We start from the raw sequence: 8,509 nt of genomic DNA, 5'->3' as shown, positions 1-8,509 counted from the left end.
GGATCTACTGCTACTAATGATGCTACAATTTCAGGTTATGATCTGCCATATATTTAGTTATTTAGTTAAGGCAACCATACATTTGTCTATCTATATTTTTCTCAACTCTTCTTCTATAATTTAATTTGTATGCTACTATTAATGGAATTAAAATTTTTGTAGTACCTAGTATAGGTTCTACGTCTGAAGGCTCTAGGAGAGGTCGTGGTGGTGCTCACCCTTGTTTACGGTGGGGTACATCAAGGAAATTGGAGGTTCACCTTGGCAACAATGGAAAGATTGTTGGTTTGGACAAGATGAAATTGCAGTCCACTCTTGGTGTGTTGGCGAGAAATGGTTCCAAGCTCCCCCTCACATATCCATCATTCTCAGATATACCACCATCCTTGACTGATGATATTTGGGAGGAAGTTCAAGTTAAGATAATTTTATTTAAATGGTTATTGATAGACTATTATAATAATCTATTATTTTAAATATTCATGAAATATTATTATTTCAGGACAATACTACTTTGCATCCGGAGGCAAAAGTAAGAGTATTAATGGATGTGGCAGTGAAGTAGAAGGACTTCAAGAGTCGTTTGAAGACAAAGTATTTTGCTCCTTTTGTGGCCACTGATAGTGTACCTATGGATTGTCCAGATAGTCGTGTTTCAAATGATCAATGGAAGACCCTAGTTGCTTATTGGAAGGACCAAAACATTGTTGATACAGTCTGACCTGGATGTTGTTTTGCTGTTAACACTGATTTAAGTTTGTATCAGATATTTAACTCAGATTGATTACTAATCTAGGTTGACTTGGTTGACCTGATTGAGAAAGTCCTAACTGGGATGTTAGGCAGTTGGAAATCCTGGTGAGTGAAGCGAGGTAAAAACCCTAGTGAGTGAAGCTAGATGAGAGTCCTGATGAGTAAAGCCAGGCAAGGGAAATCCAGATGGGTCAAGACATCTGGTGAAAAGTCCAAGCAGGGAGCTTGGCACGGGAAAAGTCCAAGTATGGTGACTTGGCACGGAATGGTCAGAGAGGGCTCGGTAGCTCGTTCTCTGGACCGGACGAAGTCGGAGAGGGCTCGGTAGCTCGTTCTCTGGACCGGACGAAGTCGGAGAGGGCTCGGTAGCTCGTTCTCCGGATTAAGTCAGAGAGAGACTTAAGTGGACATTCCATGGCACATTGGATCGGTCGGTAGACCAATCTAGTGACACATGAATCAGTGGATCGGTCGGCAGACCGATCCAGTGAAACTGAGTTCCATGGATCGGTCGGAAGACCGTCGATCCTGATCGGTCCAAGAGGTCACTGATCGGTCAGTGAGACCGATCAGGAGAAGAGCCTGCAGAAGAAAGAAGAGGTGGATCGGTGCGTGGACCGATCCACTCAATCGATCGGCCCGATCGACGAGAACACTCGAGCACATCGAGGTGCAATCTGATCGGCCGTGAGACCGATCGGGAGAAGAGCGCAAAGAAAGAAAGAGGTGGATCGGTCCGTGGACCGATCCACACTCAATCTGATCGGTCACTACGATCGATAACCTTTCGAACCGATCGCATCGTTGCTCGATCGGTCCAGCATCGTGATCGGTGACCGATCCACACACTCGATTTGTTCGTATCACGATTCCTTCACTGCTTTTGATATATCTCATTCATTTATGTGATGTAATCCTCTGTGCTGTTAGCTTTTGAGTTTGCAGGTTAACAGGTATCATTCCAAGCCTAATTTCAAATTAAGTTCATAAGAGGAATGCGACAAATGGTCTTTCTGCTGGTTTCAGCGGCGCATGGTGCATTTCAGGCATCAACAGATACTGCTGTGATCTGGCTGCGATCTGCTTGACTCCTGGGGATTGGTTCGAGCTCAGAAGACGCCAGTGTTGACTGTGATATCATTGGTGTGAGTTCAGGGAACCAGGTAAGGAGGAAGAGGGATTGGCTGCAGCGCTGATTTGCGCAGTTTGGACCAGATTTGTGACAGCAGAGATCAGGCTTTGAGAAGCAGTAAAAATAGCGAGAGGAGAACAAGAACAACAACAAGAAAGCTTGAAAAAAAAGTCTGTGCTGTTGTGCGAAGTTCTTGAGCTCTCGGGTGAACTGCGATCTCTGTTTTCTGCTACTGATCCTCGCGTGGTTGTAAGCATTTCTATTCTCCTTTGCCACCGAGCTTCTGTAAGTCTCGTGCTTTAACTTAGATCTTTCTTGAGACGTTGTGGGGAGGTTGCTCCACCGAGAAGGAGGATTTGTAGCCGGAGGTTATCCGGGGTGCGATCTACCGAAGATCAAGGAGTCGTCCACCTTACGGACACGCCGAGGAGTAGGGGCAAGTTATCCCCGAACCTCGTAAATCCTAGTGTTAGTGTGCTTGTATTTTTCCTTTCTTTAGTTGTCTAATTCCGCTGTGCTAACAATTATCTGTGTAGAAGTTTTGGTTTAAGTTTTTCAAGGGGCTATTCACCCCCCTCTAGCCATCTAAGATCCCAACAAGTGGTATCAGAGCAAGGGGCTCTTTGATTCGGATTAACACCCAAAAGAGCAAACAAGGATGGCTATGAAGGAAGGCTTTAGCACAAATCGACCATCCTACTTCGAAGGAGCAGATTTTCAATATTGGAAGGGCCGCATGGAGTATTACCTCAAGACCGACATTGCCATGTGGTTCTCAGTCAAGGAAGGTTTCACACCACCAAAGGATGAAGAAGGTAAGGAACTCGATTCGTCAAGATGGTCTACCGAACAACTCCGCAAAGCACAAGCCGATGCCAAGGCTATGGTCACCTTGCAATGTGGAATCGCCAAGGACCAACTCGTCAAGGTAGGTCCGTTCTCGAGCGCAAGAGACCTATGGAACAAACTCATCGAGCTCCAAGAGGGAACTCGAGATTCTCGGATTGCCAAGAGGGATCTATTCTTGAATCAACTCCAAAATCTAACCATGAAGGACAATGAAACGGTAAGTGAGCTTCATGGGAGATTCAAGGAGATCATCAACGGTCTACACTCTGTGGACGAACGAGTGGAGAATCGCGATCTAGTAAGGTACGCTCTTAAATCTTTTCCTAGGAATGCCTTGTGGTCATCTATGGTAGATGCCTACAAGGTATCCAAGGATCTTTCCATTGTTAAACTAGATGAATTTTTCTGTGAGATGGAACTTCATGAGCTTGCTAACAAAGGTCAAAAAGAGAAGGGTATTGCTTTATTTGCAGGACCAAAGAGCAAGGAGGGAAGAAGGAAGAAGGAAAAGAAGAAGGAAAAGGAGATTTCCTCATCCACCTCTTCCTCCGAATCCGATGATGAAAGTGGATCATCATCAAGTGAGATGGCGAACTTCGTAAGAAGGATTATGAGAAGAAGCCGAAGATACAAAGGAAAAGGTAAAACTAATGATCAAAATTTTGATAAATCTAATGTTGTATGTTATGAGTGTAGCAAGAAAGGACACATTCGGAGCGAGTGTCCGAAATTAAAAAGGAAGGAGGAACGAGCCAAAAAGAAGGAGGAAAGAGGCAAGAAGAAGAAGGCTCTCAAGGCCACTTGGGATGAGTCCTCATCAAGCTCATCGGAGGAAGAAGAGAAGATGGAAAAGAGCACACGACAATTAGCACTCATGGCAAGGGAGGTTTCCGACTCCGAAAGTGAGGGAGATTCGAGCGACGCTTCAACCGCGGCTTCATCATCGTCGGATGATGAAGAGGTAACCTCTTCTCATATAGAAAAGTGTTATAAGACTATCACTCACCTATCTACATTGCTTAAAAAGTCGAAAATAGAAAATAAAGTGTTAAAAGAAGAAGTAAAAACCTTAAGGACCCTTAGGGAAGATGAGGTCGATGACCTACATCTAGAAGTCCTTGAGGATGAGAACAAGGCATTAAAGGGTGAGGTTGAGAAACTCAAGAAAATGCTTGAGAAATTCTCAACTAGCTCTAAGACTCTAGACATGATTCTAAATGCCCAAAGGGCAGTCTACAACAAGGCCGGGCTAGGGTACCAACCCAAGGAGTCGAGTTTCATTTCTCTAATATCTAGAACTCAACATAGTAGATCACATGTTTCTAGGGCTCATGGAACTAGGAAAGGTATGACCAAGGCATGGGTTCCTAGGTCTTTCGTTGTAGAAGCATTAGGTCCCAAGATTTGGGTACCTAAAACCTCTATCTTCCGTGTCTTGTAGGCATTGGTCAAGGGGGAGCATCTATCAACTTGGTTTGTTGATAGTGGATGCTCCAAGCACATGACCGGGGACAGATCACTGTTTACAACCATTCAAAACAAAAGTAGAGGTAATGTGTCTTTTGGTAATAATGGTAACCTTAAGGTTGTAGGAGTTGGAGACATTCATATATCCGAATGTCTCCATATCAAGAATGTCCTTCTAGTCAAGGGGATGACTTTTAATCTCCTAAGTGTCAGTCAATTGTGTGATACGGGTTACACAATTGAATTTCATTCAAGTCAATGTTTGGTTAAACACATTGACACACTTGACACGGTACTAGTAGGCACAAGGGTTGATAATATTTATCAAGTATCGTTTAAAAGTGCTACTAATGCTTTGATTAAGTGTTTCATGTCGAAAGAAGAAGAGTCTTGGCTATGGCATAGAAGGTTGGCACATGTAAACATGAAGAACATCCAGAAGTTGGCCAACCAAGGATTAGTGCGAGACTTACCCAGCATCAAGTACCACAAGACCAAACTATGTGATGCATGTCAAAAGGGTAAGCAAACAAAAGGTGTTCATAAAGGTAAAAGCACTGTAAGTACATCTACTGCTTTAGATTTATTGCACATGGACCTATTTGATTGCAGTAGTGTAATATCATTGAATGGAAGTAGATATTGCTTGGTAATCGTTGATGATTTTACTAGATACACATGGACTTTCTTCTTGAAACATAAGGACCAAACTATAGATATTTTTATCTCTTTTTGTAGAAGAACTGAAAATGAAAAATCGATAACAATTAAAACCATTAGAAGTGATCATGGTGGGGAATTTCAAAATCATAGGTTTTTAGAGTTTTGTCAAGAAAAGGGATATAGGCATGAGTTCTCTACTCCAAGGATCCCACAGCAAAATGAGGTTGTGGAGAGAAAGAACCGAGTCCTACAAGAGGCTGCACGAAGCATGCTCAATGAGTACTCACTACCGAGCTACTTATGGGCTGAAGCTGTGAATACAGCTTGCTATGTGCAAAATAGAGTTTTAATACATAGGTTTTTAGGAAAGACTCCCCATGAACTTTGGTTTGGGAAACCGCCTACAATTAAACATCTTAGGGTGTTTGGTTGTAAGGAGTTTATCTTGAACACCAAGGATCATCTTGGGAAGTTCACGGCTAAGGCTGATCAAGGGATACTGGTCGGGTACTCTCTTACCAGCAAAGCCTATCGAGTCTACAACAATAGGACTAAATTGATTGAAGAGTCCTCTGATGTAGCTTTTGAAGAAATCCCTAACTTAAATGATCAACCAAGGGATATAGGAGAAATTCAATTTGAACTTAGAAATCTAAGTTTGAATGATCAAAATGAAGAACGAGTCGAAGTTGACTCTGATGTTGATGAGCAAAGGCAATAAAGAACTCAATCTGATCCTTTGCCTGATATTGAGTCCTTGCCTGTGCCGAGTGAGACCACTCATGAGACACCGCCAACACCAAGGCAGTCTAGGTTAGCCACTAGTCATCCCCAAGATCAAATTGTGGGAGACATCCAACAAGGGGTTAGGACTAGGTCATTCTTTAGAAATGAATCTAATGAAGTCGCATTGATTTCAGAGATTGAACCAAAAATAGTTGATGAGGCATTGCACGATCCTGATTGGATCTTAGCTATGCAAGATGAGTTAGGTCAATTTGAAAGGAGCCAAGTGTGGGACTTAGTTCCTAGACCTAAGAAGACCACCATTATTGGAACTAAATGGGTCTTCAAAAATAAGTTAAATCAAAAGGGAGAAGTTGTAAGAAACAAGGCAAGACTTGTAGCCAAGGGCTATAGTCAAGTCGAAGGTCTCGATTATGATGAGACTTATGCTCCCGTGGCCCGATTAGAGTCCATTCGTTTGATGCTAGCTTTTGCTGCACATAGAGGTTTCAAGCTCTATTAAATGGACGTTAAATCGGCTTTCTTAAACGGTCTCATCAAAGAAGAGGTCTATGTTGAGCAACCACCGGGGTTTGTGAGTACCGAAGCTCCAAACCACGTTTACAAGCTCAAGAAAGCTCTTTATGGGCTTAAACAAGCACCTCGAGCTTGGTACGAAAGGTTGTCAACTTACCTATTAGAAAAGGGTTTTGTAAGAGGCCAAATAGACCCAACACTATTTCTACGAAGAGATGGTGAAAACATTTTTGTAGCCCAAGTATATGTCGATGACATAATTTGTGGCTCAAATAACAAGGGCTATTTGAATGAATTCATTTCTCACATGGAAAGTGAGTTTGAGATGAGTCTAGTAGGAGAATTGACATTCTTCCTTGGACTTGAAATCAAACAAACTCGAGATGGAATTTATGTCCATCAGACAAAATACACTCAAGAGATGCTTAGAAAATTCAATATGAGTGACTCTAAGGAAGTGTCCACTCCAATGGCGACAAACACTCGCCTTGACAATGATGAGAGTGGAAAACCAATTGATCTAACGCAATATAGAAGCATGATTAGTAGTCTTCTATATCTCACAGCTAGTCGACCGGACATACTCTTTGCTGTGGGCATGTGCGCTAGGTATCAAGTCTGTGCCAAGGAATCTCACTTAATTGCAGTTAAGAGAATTCTGAGATATCTCAAAGGCACAATGAGAGTAGGACTGTGGTACCCTCGTACGGAGTCTTTTGATTTGATAGGCTATACCGATTCCGATTATGCTGGATGCAAATTGGATCGGAAAAGTACTAGTGGGGGTTGCCAATTTTTAGGTTCATCTTTAGTTAGTTGGTCGAGTCGGAAGCAACATTGTGTTGCTCTCTCCACGACCGAAGCCGAATATATTGCCATGGGAGAGAGTGTATCACAATTGTTGTGGATGATACACACCCTAGAGGATTATGGACTTTCTTATAAGGGTGTACAAGTGCTATGTGACAACATTAGCACGATCAACCTAACTAAAAATCCAGTCCATCATTCGAGGACCAAACACATTGAAGTGCGTCATCACTTCATAAGAGATCACGTAGCTAGGGGAGACATTGCACTCACATATGTTGAGTCAAAGTCAAACCTAGCTGATATTTTCACCAAACCCCTTCCGGAGAATGAATTTAGTCATTTAAGGAGGGAGTTGGGAATGTGTTTGGCTCCTTAGGTCCTTAGGACTTCATCATGATCAATAAGGACAAATTAAAATGACAAGAGAAATTGGGAATGATTTTGGGCAACTTGGGAACATCTCACACAAACTATAAGGTTTAACAAAATATTTTTGTTTGCTAGAAATGGGGTGAGATGCTAGGAACAACCAAATTATTCAAAATGTATCATGCATCCCTTGAATAATTAGGTTGAAGAGACATTAATTGAGTATGGGGAACACCATTACATAATTCATGTGTAATTGGTTCCTTGATCTTACTCATACATTCCAATCAAGGAATCTTGATTGGACTTTTGTCTAAAAAATGTCTAACTATGGGTGATTTGTTGATTGATATTTTTGATTGATACTTAACATGCCTTGATTAACGGCTCATATTTTGACAAGTTGTTTATATTTTGACAAACTTGAAACTGATCATAGCAATCCTAGGTCTTAATTAATACCTTGTTTCACTATATGGTTTTTATAAGGTTTTCTGAGATTGGAATTCTAAGATTCCAAATGTCTGAGTTTTTGAAACTTTCGAGCTCTACACAAGCTAAGACCATAAGAGCTCATTTTTTTTAATATACTTGTGGGTGTTGATTCTAGGTTATGGATTTGGGAGATTCTGAATTCTGAAATTTTCAAAATTCCCGATAGATAACGGCTCATATTTTCAGTTACTGAAAATTATATCAAACACTGATCGGTCCAGGGACCGATCAGGATGATGCCTGATCGGTCTCCACGACCGATCAGGAGATTTGACGATACCTGATCGGTCTCCACGACCGATCAGGACAGGAAATTCCTGACACAGAAGGTTCACTGATCGATCCCTGGATCGATCAGGAGACACCGGCACAGATCGCAGCCCACTGATCCACATCTGATCGGTCCAGGGACCGATCAGGAAGATCCCTGATCGGTCCCCACGACCGATCAGGACGATCACTGACCGATCAGGATATTTCCTGATCGGTCAGGATTTCTTTGTTCGGACAGCCGTCCGATCAGATCACACTGTGCACTATCCCCTTATTAAAACCTCCCGACCTCCTCTCTTCCCGATCTTCTTCCATCTCAAAACCCTAGCCGACCGACTCATAACCTAGCCGACGCCCCTCTTTTCCTCCCGTCTTCTCGACCCATCATCTTCTAAAAGCCGAAGGTCACAATGGCGCCCAGGTAACTCTTCT

The sequence above is a fragment of the Zingiber officinale genome, chromosome 2B (genome assembly GCF_018446385.1).
Source record: "Zingiber officinale cultivar Zhangliang chromosome 2B, Zo_v1.1, whole genome shotgun sequence".
In the NCBI taxonomy this organism is placed as follows: Eukaryota; Viridiplantae; Streptophyta; class Magnoliopsida; order Zingiberales; family Zingiberaceae; genus Zingiber; species Zingiber officinale.
The sequence above is the reverse complement of the archived record's forward strand: the minus strand, read 5'-3'. Positions refer to the sequence as shown.